General features: G+C 36.7%; 1 long non-coding RNA gene across 4 annotated transcripts in view; it reads right to left on the minus strand.

Moving 5' to 3' along the window:
• Positions 1-1,285: 1,285 nt before the first annotated feature.
• LOC143178919 (uncharacterized) overlaps positions 1,286-13,078 on the minus strand; it is a 225,152-nt gene continuing 213,359 nt past the window's right edge. For all 4 annotated transcript variants that reach the window (XR_013001866.1, XR_013001867.1, XR_013001870.1 and 1 more), the window contains one exon: positions 1,286-1,446. This is a non-coding gene — a long non-coding RNA (uncharacterized LOC143178919). The remainder of the gene's footprint in view (positions 1,447-13,078) is intronic.

Here is a 13,078-nt window from a genome sequence, read left to right on the forward strand (position 1 = left end):
GATACAAATTACATAATCCATGTCTGCACGTTTCTCTTTTCCACGCGACATCTCTCGCTCTCGCTCTTTCTCCCTGTCGAATACATAAGCATATCTCTATAAACACGTGAATGGATACTCGAGTGTAACGTCTGTCATGCGTGTGACATTTACGGCGATCTTCTCAGCTGACTTTTTCTTCCCTTTTCATGGATTATTCTGTAACTTTGGAAGCTTTTCTGATAGGTCGTTCTATAAATAGTGTTACTGAAAGTTATTTTGCTTCTAAATATACGTCTAATTTTCATCTGATTGTGTAGGTATTAGTTTATAGTCAAAATTCTAAGTTTTTAAGAAAGTACAGTGTTCTTAGAAATAACGTTTATTTGCATATTTTTGTTTAATATTTGTTTAGTATTAGCTGAGAAAATATGTTTTTAAGGAATGACATGTATGTAGTGGGTACCAATCATTTAACTGGTAGACTGTGCTGGTATCTAATTCTAGGGTTAATCCCTTTTTCAGGAAATTGGTATTCTCGTAAGATAAAAGAAAATAATGAAAGATATTTATAAGACTAGTTAATACATATATGAGCCTCTGAATATTTGATCTGCTTTTGACTTTAATTTTGACATGAATTGATTCTAGCTTTTATAAAATTGTTAGTTCTGTGATCAGTAGCTAATCCTTTGCCTTCTAATGAGTCGCACTTGTAATGTTAATCTTGCTTCAAATTAGAGCAGATATTGCTGTAAAGCGAAATGTAAAGTTACTTTAAATTATTTGCCACACGTTTGAGTGTGTTATTTGACCTCTGTACCTCAAATTTAGGGAGCTCCAGCTCTGCAAGTCGAAGTTCACTTCTTTAAGTTACAATTTTGTCAGAGTTGCTTGAAGTATATTTGTACATATCTTCGTACATTTTATAATAAAGAATACGTCTAACTCTAACATATTAGCATAAAAAAGTAAAATTACAAATTTTTTGGAAATTGATGAAGTCACTTATTTAGATATACATATTAGACACGAACTGCCATTTATTATTTGTACCATGAGATACAAGCTTGAAGTAGCTTTTTGATAGCTAGTTTTATTATCTTTAGTACTGCATTGTTTAAGTCTCAATCGATATTCTATTGTATTCCTATTATTAGTAAGTTCAGTCTGCACAACGCTGAATAGCAGAAAGTGTGAATACTGTAATGCTTATTATATAAATACACGTATGGCAGTAAGATAGTGCTGGAAGATTTTTGTAAACTATTCATGCAAGAAATAAAATAGAGTCATTAATAACAAACTCAGTTTTTATTAACAAACTGTATTTTACAAGAATTATTTTTGTGATTATATTAGGATAATTTAATGTCTGTACACATACATTAACCTTCACTTTTTATTTTCCATTGTTCTAGGGGTTTCGACTTCAGAGATCTGTGTGTACCACGTGGCTCAGTGGAACTGAAACATAAAATAAGTCCTTATAAATATTTTTCTTTGGGACATGTATCCATTTTTTGATAATTGTGATAATGAATAATAGTTCCTTTCGAATTGCTTGACACATGATTGCATTCAAAAAAAGATTACTATTTTACATGATAAAATCTGTTTCCTCCAAATCACTATATTATTTGTTCATATTTTACACATGGCGTATTGTGAGTTCAGCAGGCATAATTCTTGCACGAGCTACAAACGATTTCTACTTTTGTGGAAAGTGAAAATTTGAGTGAAAATGCAACGCTAGCACAAGCTTTGTAACAATTAACGAAGAACAAAGGGTACTTTTCTGTAACTCAGTAACAAAGGATAAAACGTCCATGTAAATGTTTTCAATTGTCCCTGCGTGGTAAATTCGTGTTGTAAAATACTGTGGTAAAAATTACTATCTTCAAAAGTTTTCGTTAACCTTTTAATTTTACCTATTTCGTTAATCTTGGATGTTGATCCTTTTACTATTCATTGTCCCTTACTTTAATATACTACTATTCTCGTTGTAAACTCATGATTCGATACAACTATCAAAATTATTATCTACTTTCTATGTATACCTATTTATAGGGAATAGAAACTTCAAATTTGAAGCTAATTAGCTGATTAGCTAAATAGTTTCAGAGATCTGCTCTCTGTTAGCACACTTCTAGGTAAGTACTCTTTACAATGTAAAATGATATTGTATTAGTTTGCGATTTTCAAACTGAAAATAATGAAACCTATATAAAAAAAATAAAATTCAAATGTCAAGGGAATCCTGACATTTACTCAATAACTATCATAGAACAAAAGTTTCGTATTTATCTATTATTCTAGGTCCTCAAAATGGGGACCCCTTTCAAACCCTCTGTTCCTTTTTACTTCCCGCAGCAACAAAAATAATTTTTCACTTAGACTTTTCATTTAAGTGGAGCATCCTGTAAATCAGTCTGTTAGCAAGCAATACTACTTTTAATAATAAAAAACGATAACCATGGAGTGTCCTGTAAGTCAATTTATTACCAAGCGGTATTACTTTCAACAATAAAAAAACGATTGCCCCAACAATAAAAAAGAAAGATTCAAATCTCCTGGTCGGTCCCCACAACCATCCCATAGTAGTTTCACACAACACAACTCATCTTTGCATACTAGAAACCAGGAGAACCGATTAATCGTCGCATTAATGCCTTCCTTAAACGGCCTCAAACGATTACCCAAATTGGCCTCACAATGGGACACCTTTATTTATTACCCACGCGACCGAAGCCTCGCGTACACGCGGCACGGCAAAGCAGGAAGCGAGCAAAGTGTCCTGCGCCTTATAAGAGCCCCGATACAAATCACCTAATCTCTCCTGTCCTCTCTATCTGCGTCCCCCACCCTCGCCCTCTCTGTCCCGACCATTCAATCTCTCTTATCCTCTCTCAGTCACTCTCATTCAGTTTCCACGCGTTTCCCTTCGTCCCTGTCTGCCCCCCCAGCGGCTCATCCTCTTCTCAAGCTTCCGCTACCGCACGTTTGTGCACAACCTGCCCCAATGTCTCTTGGCCTGCTTCCCTCCTTTCCTCCCTCAAACGGAACACGAGGCTCGCGATCCTCGTCCATCGACTCTCCTCCGCTAACCGATGTCGCGCGCGTCCATGCATTATAAATATCTCCGAATATCTCGCGTTCCTTACCTAACCGAATACCCGAACCGATGTGTGGTCAGGATTGGAGACGGCTGGGTGATTTGTTTCTTTCTGGGGAGACTCGTGTGCATAGGGTGACTCGTAAATTTCTGCACGGAGAATTTGTTAACGTGGTGGTAATTTGTGGAAGTGGTTTAAATAGAGGATTGTGAAGAATTGGGGTTGTTTGTTATTTTGTTGGTGATTTGTGTTGTAAAATAAGTGGTAAATTGAGTTTTCTTAGGTTTTTGTTTTAATTTGGAAAAAGGTAGAGTAAGTTGTTTTAGCATGTTTAAGATAGTATACACGTAGAAGCTCATAAAAATCTGTAGAGAATTGATTGTGGAGTATAAACAGTGATAATAAATCTTTGTTACCGTTTTATGACGTATTTGGTTAATCATACATATGGGCACATCTGGTTAGGGGATTTCGTGGTCACGGGGACATGTCGAGAATATCCTCCTATGGTTGGTATTATTCAAATGTTTTATGTACCGCATGAAGAAATTTGTTGCCCTCTCTATAACTGTTAATGCTACAAATACCAATAATTAGATAATCCCACATCAGACCACCAAAAATGGGGGATTTAAAAAAAACTGTATTTGACCTAAAAATACAAAATTAATACCCTTAAACAATATTAAACTAAAATAATAATCACTTAATCTAGTTTATTACTCTAGTTTTTATCTAGTCTAGTCAATTTATTTAGTAAACAAATTTTCCATGACATTCAAATTTAAATAATAGTAAATGTTCCCCAAATCCCTAGATACAATTTCGAAACGAATTTCCACGAATTCTGCAAAAGATTGTTTCTATTTTTGTTACAGACGCAATTTTTATCTTTAACATTAAATATCTATTCGATTTCTCCTTGCAGTGGTACATAATAGATTTGTCAATTATAAAAGAGAAATTTGAATAAAAACAACACGTGAGCGCGTGGCGGATAATTAGAGATCAAAGCACGTGGCTTTTTCTGGTCGTCGATCAGGGCTGACGCGCGTCATCGTCGTTCGAATTGATTTATATTTGCACCGAATTAGCGCAACGCGATGCAACTGCAGTCACGCGCGCGTCTGACCACACACCGAGCCGTTACTACTGTCGGCGTTCGTACTTGTTTAGTCGTATATCAGGGCCACGCGATTGTAACAAGTATGTAGATGCTTTAGGCCGTTCAACAGGATCATTTAATTTTGGAAGGACCGAACGCGTCAAAGCGGTCCATTCGCAATTTTCTAGAATTAAATTGTCTATTTTCTCGTGAAAATTCCCTCTGCGTACAGGAATTTTATTGGATGAGTGAAAATAGCGTGTGATCGATGAGTGTTAGAAAGATAGGCGATGTATGCTGAACTTGCATTTATGGAGCAGTCTTTCTCAAACTCAGAAATAAAGATTTGGGGAACAAAGATATTCTTTTTTGTTACTTTGATGTTTTCTGAACTTCGTTTTTGAATTGTGTGGTCGTAAGTCAGGAAGTTGTAAACTGAGTCTACGTTTGGGGACAGCGTGACTTATCTCTAGATTGTCACGAGATTGTAGTCACACTGTCGCGAGACTGTCATGTATTGTGTACCTACTTTTAGGGGACAAACATCGCGGAACGATCACTTGAGCGTTTTGTGACAGTTTTATGACAATCTGTAGGTAGTCTTAGGATAGTTCAAGGACAGACTGAAGACAATCTTGGGACAGTCTGGGTTAGTCTGATGACAGTATAGGCACACTTTTGAAACAGTTTAGGGACACTTTGTACTAGATGGGAGGTCATATGAGAACAGTCCATGAGAAAAGTGGAAGCAGTCTTACAATTTGTCCCTAAATATGGACGATTCATATGTCAACTAATATTTCAGACAAAAATGCAGAAGTATTTTAACACTAACAAGACCAAATATGTGAAAATAATCCATTCGTAACTTTTCAAAATTAAGTATTTAAAAAAAGCACCTAATGGAATTTTTATGATTTTATATTACATGGTCTTCAGAATTTATGCAAATAAAAACGGCTATAATAATAAGTATAGTGATGGCGGTAGCAAATTACGTATTATGAGGTAGTAACAAAAACTACGAGTCAAAAAGACTTGAACGGAGCTTTTACACAGCCAGAAATTTCGGTCCTTATAGTGTTAACGCGCGAATATGAGACTGCCACGTGAACCCCGTTTCAAACAGCAATCGCGCGATCGCACACACACCAGTTTGATGGAAGGAATTCATGACGGGTAGAGGGCGAGCAACAGTTTGTTATGTGCCATTGCCTTTTCATTGCTGTTCAATTTTTTTTCCAGTGGAACGTAGAAGCGGAGAGTGGTCGTACGAAGAAGGTCAAGGCGCAGATTGTTGGAGGTATAAAAGGAAAAAGTACGTATGTTTCGAATGAATAAAACATTGTTTTAAAGCTTTAGTTATTTGTATTGAGATTATGAGAATGACGAGATCGATTTACTAGTTTCCAATAAGACGTAAATAAATTAGTGCAACATCGTTTTCTTATGTATTTATTATTGTTTGAGAATATTCAGATATTCTAAAATTTATAGTAGACTTTGTAGTGGAACAATTGATAATTCAAAACTATGGTTGTACTTATAATTATTCTACTACTACTTTTTTTACTATTATAAATGAAATAACTATTAAATTTTAGTTATCAAAGCAATACCTTTTTTGTGCAATAAAACATTCAATTTTAATTCACATTGAAACAAGAAAAATACAATTAGTTTATGTATAGCTACCGGATATATAGGTCCAGTAAAGAGTAGTAAATAAATTTTTAATCCACTTCGTTATTATACTTTCTGTAGAATTTAAACTGGATATTACAAAAAAATCTATTGTATGGGACACAGGTGTATTTAAGTTCTGAAAAAGTGATTTTTCATCAACGTTTTCACCAATTTATTTATTATTCTCTACGAGTTACTATTATATTACGTTCAACTACATTAAAATTCTATATTTAAAAAACGTATTTATTCATTTTCACCTGCAGCTGATAAAAAATATGTAGGTATGTATGTGTATTCCATTACACGCGAATAAAAATATGTGGCAATGACAATTTCTCTACTTTTTTTTTTCAAATATATCACTTGTAATGCTACATATTAAATTGTATAGATTTCAATATCACATTTTTTTTAATGTATCAGCCAGAACTTCGAAATTATTTTCTGAATTAAAAAATATAAACGTTACCTTATTATTTACACAACATAAACCATAATTAAATATTAATAAAATAAATGATATTAATACATCCACAGTAATATAAAATATTGCAATAAAGAACACTGTCATTATTAGTGAAATTAACTTCGAGATAAAACTACTTTTCCATACAGCAGCTGTAACTTTGACAAGAATTAACAAGTAACTCCATACTTTTGATTAGCAGAATACGTACTAACCATAATATGGTTAAATTCCGAAATAAACTAAAGAAATCAATTTGTGTAACATTCTGTTGTAGTTACAGACTTTAGATCATGTTCCCTGACTGATCAAACATATTTAATAAAATTTATAATTGAAATCGAATTAAATATTTTCTAAAATAGTAAAATCCATAGTGATAGTAATTTATTCGATTCACTGTCCGTGCAGAAGGGATATCTTCGATTCGAAATTTCACGAACAGCCTTCAAAAGCGAAACTGTTACATAAAAACATATTTTTACAATGAGTAAAATACATATATTCATACAACAAGGCTACTGTTTTGTGATTGAAAAAATGTTTAAATGTATTTTTATTCGTGGCGAGCAATCTTACTAAAATATCGTTCCTGCAAATCCTCCGTGGAGCCAGTGGCAGACTACAAAAAAGCTCGAATAAATTTAGCGCTGTTAAATTCATGCGTCGCTTGCAACACAACTTCTGCGTGCATACCTAGTTTGCAGGAAGGGCAACTCTGTTTTCGAAGCTGCATTGTGTTTCCGCATCTGGAATATCGTGAGAAGAAATGACTGCAAGAAAATAGTGCCTCGTTCTCTGTATCTCAAAATGTATAATTACTCTGTGTTCCCCTCACGCTTATTTAAGCAGCCAACTTCTGCAAAGTTGCTTCTGGCGTGGTGCTATTGCACGTAGATGGTGTAATGTTTTTTTAAGTCACTCATATAGGGGAAATTGAGTAAAGTTACGAGTGTATGCAAAACTGTGATTGGAGAGTGGTCGTTGAAAGGGTAGAAATTGAATGGAAGATCTGCATTCGTGTTTTTGTTGAAAAATTGAATAGTGAACGTGTTACGAAATTAATTTCAATAGGCACGAAATGAGGTCAGCTTAACTCTAAAAACAGAACAAGCTTTTTACAATTAGGAATGGTTTAGTGGAATTTAGGAACTATAAATTAGGGTTTTGAGAGGCTTCCTGTTTTGAAAAGTTGCTAACAATTTTTTTAACTATTGACTGCCACAGTTTTTGGGGGGCTTTTAGACTTTTTTAGTTATGTAAACTGACATAAAATACATTTTTAAAAATTTAGTTTAGACTTTAATTAAAGGGTATAAAATGGAATTTTTACTTTTGAGAAAAGAAGATTGAAGTATGGGTACTTTTTCTTTCAGAAAATATCACAAGTTTGTAATAATGTTTAGGTAGAGTATTGTTATAGAACTATGAGACTACTAGGATATTATGGTATATGTCTACTCTATATGTGTTCTACTGTTCTACTATAGTAGTGTACTGCTTTAATATTAGTAGCATATTATGTTTCCACTACTACTTTACTAGCGTACCATTGTACCACTACTAGTGCACAGCTGTATCGTCACTAGTGTATTGCTGTACCGTTACTAGTGTACAACTACACTACTAATGCACAACTGACTCACTAGTAGTATACTAGAGTACTGCTGTATCGCTACTAGTGTTTCATAGCACAACTAGTGTACTATTGTTCCACTACTATTGCATACTACACTGCAGTATATACTGCAAGTTTACTACCGTACTACTAGTACTGTACTAGTATACTATTATACACTACTATATATACTATATATATGTGTAGCATAAATCAGTGGTACCCAAATCTTGCCTGGTAAGAATCATATTTCTCTCGAAATACTTAAGAAGAATTCTACATCTTGTATTTACAGTAATAATATATACGTACACTAATTATCCATATAGCTAAAACATTATAAAGCCCTATCTAAAAACATAGCTGTTTAAAGAACCAGATTTTGTCTAAAATTAATTTGAGTACTAACAATAGACATCCAAAAACCGCAATGAGTATCTCAAACAGCTGTACGTGACTTATACGCTCAAATTGGGCCTTATAGTCCCGCACTGTAATTCAATTTAACCAGTAAATAAATATCAAATGATCCACGAAATTAAATTACACATTTAATGGAAGTTGTCTTCGCAGACGCGCCACACATAACTTTCTGATAGCCCAAGAGATCGTCGCCTGCAGAAATGCGGGACAGTCGCGTGGGAACGCGCGCGCGCGCGCGCGCGTGCACGTTTTTTCCACGGTGTTGATTGACGGCCACGGAGGACTCCAAAACGATCGACCGACAGAGTATCGATCGAACTTAAGAGCCCTCGATTGGCGTAGCTGCCGACAGAGGGCATGTCGCGAAAATACAACCGCGTTATTCGCGGTAGTTGCGTTTTCACCTGACAAGTGAATCGATCAAATTCACCGCCTTCTCCTCACCCCCTCGCCACCTCCTTCCGACGGTCCTTCCGTCGACGCTTCGAAGCAGAGTTCGATCGCGCCGCGACGGTGCTATCAGCGCCACTGTTCGCGTGTTCGAATTCGATCACAGAGGAACTTGTTAACATGCGAAACTTGTTAATATTTTACTGATAGTGTTACGACGCTAAATGAAGACTGAAGTCAAAATTGTCGGCATGCTACTGTCGCTGGTTTACAAGGATTATTTTATTGGGAAGATTGATTCGAAATATTTGTTATTAATACTAAAAAATATTGCTAGAAAATTTATTCGAAATAAATTGATAGTAAAAGATCCATAAAGATCAGGAAAGTTTAGTAAATATTAATATAAATAATTAATACGTTGACTGCCACGCTAAATTCATACAAAATTCTATCACTTTGGCAGTGACTCCAACTTGAAAAAAAATATTTTTTATTCATTTCTGTATTTACTTTAGAGTACTCTCCTTAGTCTAGTTAATTATCATTATAACCGTAGCGATTGTCAGTCATCGTGTCATAGTGGGACTGACAATTATCGGGTAGCAGGTATACGAACACGACGATTTTTCAACTGACAGTAATAGGGACATTGCACTTCTTTATACATTTTCAATTAATCAATTATTAATACATTATATTTAATATATATATAATATCTGTCTTTTACAAAAGAGAAATTAATTCTCCGAGTACTACAATCAAGAGTACTATGTCGGGGTCATTTCTGACCCATACAGCGACGAGTCAAAAATGACTCCAGCACAGTATACCGAGGGTCAAGCAATATTATGCTTAAAACTGCAAAGATTTACAGGTTAAACAACTCCTAAAATAATTAAGCAGAGTTCCGCGATAAGCTTAACGTGGCGGTAATTGGGACACCTACCCTATTCCACGTTTCTCCAGAAACGCCTCGTCAGTTGGACCAATCATAGACCTGGAAAGGGAGCAGAGGACCAATCCTAGTTTGCCTCGTTGCCACTGGCCATGCATACGAACCCAGGATATTTTTTCCTCTGTACACGTACCTACGTATCGCCATTCGAAAGTTAGATTTTTAAACCCGTCGCTCGGTTGCGTCCATGCGAACCTGGCTTGAGGCACACGGGAGGTTGACTCGCACTACTGGGCAGCTCAAGGCTGCCCCGCTCGGTCGCATTCCAACTTTTCCGCCAGCGCGCCTTCTCTCCTATGCACACCGCGTTGCAACGTGTGTCTGCGTGCTGCACACGACCGTAACCAGTTGCACGGCCCTGCATCCTTGCTACATTATGTCGCTGTGTATAATCGGCGCATGCACCACCGGGTAGATTACGTTTCCACGTGTGCACTGGTGTGCAGCAACGGCTTCGCGCAAGATACACCTTCGAGCGTGGATCCACGTTGCAGCTACGTTGCGTCGTGCACGCTGCTTTTGAATTCTGCGATCTGATCTGAAGATTCGAGGATTTCAAAATTTCAAGATTTGGATGTTTCAGAATTTCTAAAATTTCAGATCTCAAGTTTTTAATTCAAATTCTCGAATCTGCAAGTTTTCAGGGTTGCAAATATTGAGATATTTGGGTTGAACGTTATTCAAGTTACAAATCTCTGAATCATTAAGGCTTTGCACTTGCTTGTTCCTTCTAAGGGGGCAAAATGAATGGAAAGTTAGAAGCTTCGAATGCAAAGCGTTGAATATCTAAATTTTCAGATTTTTGAATTTTGTATAGAAGTTTCACTTCCATACAACGTAAAGTAACCTAAACCCTTTTTTCCCTATAAGTGGGCATTCCTCTCGCGCATGGCGAGTTTCATGAACACGTGTAAACCCAGAAAACAGTAACAACTAATCAACTCTTAAGTACCTAAATAACCTGTATAAAGATCCTTTCTCTGTGTCAAAACTCGTTTAGATTACGTTTACACGTGTGCACTGGTGTGTGGCGATGGTTTCGAGCGTGATGCACTTTCGACTGGGGGTCCACGTTGCAGCTATGTTGCATCGTGCATGCTGCTTTTGAATCCTTCACGAAGGACCGCCCTGGAGAGGTGCACGATTTCATCCAAGGGTGGCGAATGTTGCTTTTTCTGGGAGCCTTGCTTGCGCATAGAATGCAACTTCTGCATCCCGATGCGGTTGAATGGAATAATGATGGCTGAATAATAGCTGCTACGGTGCAGGGTTGCGGTTTTCGAGTCAATAGGTTCGAGTGTCTCTTGGCAGTGCTGCTCGTGAAATAAGTGGGTCTTTTTAGTGAGACTACAGCAGGGACTATAGTACCTAAAAAAGTAAGGGCTCAGTTTAGTCGCACTGAGCCACTTAACAACGTGGTTTTTTATTAAAATCGATTACGTATACCGAAAATAAATCGAGGAGGGTTTTTCGATATTTTGATGGAAGAAGAGAATATGTGTCAGTCAACTGCTAAGGGCGAGACGCTACAGTGTTCCTTGACTGGGGTTGATATGAAAGTTGAAGTAACGGGACTCTTTTTTTGGTGGGATTTTTTTTGGAATTTCATGGTGAAATGTTTTGATAGATCTGGAGAGTATTGGAAAGGGAAGTGCTTAATATCGATACGCTTATACCATGACGGTACGAACATAATTAACTTTTCTTGCAAGCTCGTTACTATAATAGTATTCCTTATGGCTTGGAATTGTGATATTTAACCTTTATTGAACGTATGTCACCACCCACGTGATATTATACGTGGACATATAGTAGAATCATTTCCTGGTATCCTATCACTTCTTCCTTTGTCGAGCTGAAAATATCACACTAACACATAAATTACCACCATTACCAACCCCTAAGCTTATAGGGAATATCTACTATGTTGTCTGTACAAAAATAACAAACAGAGTGTCTTATGAAACCGAAATTAGCTCTCTCAAAAAGTGTTCTCTGTTTTGCACCAACATTTGCATTAATTATCTCAGTTTATGGATAATCAAGATACACTCAGATCAAAATTTTCAGAAGCCTCATGCTACTGCGATCCAGTCGAACACGTTTATACGCGTATGTACACACCTGTGCACGATTATACTCATCCCTGCTACATTATATCTCGTCGTATATATCCCCTGACGCATGTCTAGGTGGATTAAACGACGGCGCGCGCGCGCGCTCAGGCTTACCTCCGTGATGGTAGATATATGGTTATTCGGGTGTATAGTGCACGCTGTGTTATATTATGTACGTATGTATCTATGGACGTACGGCTGGATGGATTACGTGGGTTTGTGCATGTGTGGGAATATTCGTACGTGGGAACAGAAATAGGCAGCAGTGTGTGTGTGCCCGTGCATATTCATGACACCCCCATATCGGATCATGTCGCGGGTAATGGTGTTTCTTGCGACTTTCTGAAGAACTTGCTACGAGAATCCTCTTGATTTCGATTTTACTGTTTATAATAGCGTTTCATTCTTTTTGGGGGGAAAATACTAGCAAATTTGTGAATTGTTATTATGACTTACAAGTAAATCATCATGAGAAGTTCTTTCTAGGATTTGTAGCAAATAGGGTACAAATTCTGGGAACTCATGAGACATGAGAAGAAAAGCTCTGCTACTGTTCTTGTGATTTATCTCTAATGATGAATAATATTATTCAGAAATGTTAGAAATACCTCTAATGAAGTAGAACTTGTATTAACTTTATCTTAATGCAGTGCAATTTTATCAATATTCTCATGCCTGCTTCATAGCAGAAATATATTTTAAATTAGATTAGATTCTATGCAGAAGTAAGAATTATACGTACAAGAATGTCAATAACTATGCAATCAGTTTATACGCTGATGCATTGATTTATAGTTCAATCTCAATTTTTAAAATTAAGCATATATGTTATAGTAGATTCCCCTATGAATTACGTAAATCGTTCTACTACTGTCGACAACTCGTCATCTTCCTCCGTCGTAAGCGATACCCGCTGATAAGCGAAGAACCGACGACTCATCCTCCCTTATCTCGCTGGTTGGCCCACTTCGGGAGTACAGATTACGGCTTGTTACCAAAACGGAGCCGGATGCTAATCCATGGCGCTGGCCAATTATTTCGGGGCGGGCGTAAATCAGCGGAGGACACGCGTGCTGTTCTTCCTGAATCTTGGTGTCGGTGGACATCGGCAAAGGGATGGAGCAGCGCCTTCATAGATTTATTTCAGCGAGTGAAACGAATCTTTTGAGAATTTGAAGGTTTTTATGATTTAGATGTTTTAGAATATCTAGAATTTC

Source organism: Calliopsis andreniformis, chromosome 5 (genome assembly GCF_051401765.1).
Source record: "Calliopsis andreniformis isolate RMS-2024a chromosome 5, iyCalAndr_principal, whole genome shotgun sequence".
Classification (NCBI taxonomy): domain Eukaryota; kingdom Metazoa; phylum Arthropoda; class Insecta; order Hymenoptera; family Andrenidae; genus Calliopsis; species Calliopsis andreniformis.